Consider the following 2,374-nt stretch of genomic DNA (forward strand, 5'->3'; position numbering starts at 1 on the left):
GGGACTGCCGGTGGCAGGAGGTGGCGATGACAAGGATGGTGCAGTAGTCCACTGCCAAACCTTGCTAGTGCTTGGTGGTGGAGGTCACTGAGGGATGTCATTTCCAGGGTGGAGAGAGCGTTGTTGTAGCCGGAGTAGTCTGCACCGAGCATGATTCTGCAGGCCCTTTTCTGTAACTTCTCTAGCTGTGTGTGTGTGTGTGTGTGTGTGTGTGTGTGTGTGTGTGTGTGTGTGTGTGTGTGTGTGTGTGTACTGTACATAAACTACACCTACAGCCACCACTATCCACATATACAAGTATCAACAGAATGAAAGAACAGCAGGATTACCACACTCATTACAAAATTAGTATCTTATCTCGTCCCCGGAAGTACAGTACATTAAGTAGTGTGGGAATCCTGCCTGATAGTAAGACCAGAAAAAATTACACCTCTTTTCCCCGTCTACTACTTGTTATAAAAGTTATCTTATTTACTAATGCTACAACTATCAGATACTCTCAGTTCTTCTATAGATCAGCGGTAATGATTTTAACTTGTGGGTCGGATAGGTCTGGGTAAGAAGTCTAAATTTTTGCTTTCTTTACATACCGTCTCATTGGTCAGTCTATCAGCACAGTCATGATTCCTAATTCCAACACGGGATGGAATCCAAACACGTCCAATACCAAGGGTTGTTTTTCATAGTAGTTATCACATTTATTCGACTATAATAAGGTAATATGGGAGTCGCAGAATATCACCCCACCTCCACTTTCTTTAAGATCTGTGGTTAAAAAAGATTCCCATGACCTCAGTTTGTGTCGTGTTGGCCTGGTTGTTCAGTCTTTGTTTATTTGGCACACTCATCTCATTCTCTTTATATATACTACACAACCTGTTCTACCTGTGTTTACCTGTACAGAACCAACAATAAAAGCATAACATTCCATAACATTATCTTAATTTAATAGATTCAAATACTACACATTTGACCACATCAGTACTTAACATTTGCTTATTACTAAAAGGAGTTAAATTAATATCGACTGGTGTTACATCTAGCTAAGGAGGAAAGGCATTGATGACTTCAGCTTGAGTGACTTGACTGCTTGACACGTTCAGCTTGAGTGACTTGACTGCTTGACACGTTCAGCTTCAAGAGATCAGTGACACTCTTATGAGGCCACGCCTCTAGAGAATCTTTGGTTTAATCTTTATCATTGTTTGTATACCTGCCGTGTCTAGGTACATTGTTTGTATACCTGCAGTGTCTAGGTTCATTGTTTGTATACCTGCAGTGTCTAGGTACATTGTTTGTATACCTGCAGTGTCTAGGTACATTGTTTGTATACCTGCAGTGTCTAGGTACATTGTTTGTATACCTGCAGTGTCTAGGTACATTGTTTGTATACCTGCATTGTCTAGGTACATTGTTTGTATACCTGCATTGTCTAGGTACATTGTTTGTATACCTGCATTGTCTAGGTACATTGTTTGTATACCTGCAGTGTCTAGGTACATTGTTTGTATACCTGCAGTGTCTAGGTACATTGTTTGTATACCTGCATTGTCTAGGTACATTGTTTGTATACCTGCAGTGTCTGGGTACATTGTTTGTATACCTGCAGTGTCTAGGTACATTGTTTGTATACCTGCAGTGTCTGGGTTCATTGTTTGTATACCTGCAGTGTCTAGGTACATTGTTTGTATACCTGCAGTGTCTAGGTACATTGTTTGTATACCTGCAGTGTCTAGGTACATTGTTTGTATACCTGCAGTGTCTAGGTACATTGTTTGTATACCTGCAGTGTCTAGATTCATTGTTTGTATACCTGCAGTGTCTAGGTACATTGTTTGTATACCTGCAGTGTCTAGGTACATTGTTTCTATACCTGCAGTGTCTAGGTTCATTGTTTGTATACCTGCAGTGTCTAGGTACATTGTTTGTATACTTGCAGTGTCTGGGTACTTTGTTTGTATACCTGTAGTGTCTAGGTACATTGTTTGTATACCTGCAGTGTCTAGGTACATTGTTTGTATACCTGCAGTGTCTAGTACATTGTTTGTATACCTGCAGTGTCTAGGTACATTGTTCTATACCTGCAGTGTCTAGGTTCATTGTTGTATACCTGCAGTGTCTAGGTACATTGTTTTGTATACTTGCAGTGTCTGGGTGCTTTGTTTGTATACCTGTAGTGTCTAGGTACATTGTTTGTATACCTGCAGTGTCTAGGTACATTGTTTGTATACCTGCAGTGTGTCTAGGTACATTACTGTATACCTGCGGTATACAGGTACTTTGTTTGTATGCCTGCAGTGTCTAGGTTCATTGTTTGTATGCCTGCAGTGTCTAGGTACATTGTTTGTATACCTGCAGAAGTGTCTAGGTACAT

The sequence above is a fragment of the Homarus americanus genome, unplaced genomic scaffold (genome assembly GCF_018991925.1).
Source record: "Homarus americanus isolate GMGI-L3 unplaced genomic scaffold, GMGI_Hamer_2.0 scaffold74, whole genome shotgun sequence".
In the NCBI taxonomy this organism is placed as follows: Eukaryota; Metazoa; Arthropoda; class Malacostraca; order Decapoda; family Nephropidae; genus Homarus; species Homarus americanus.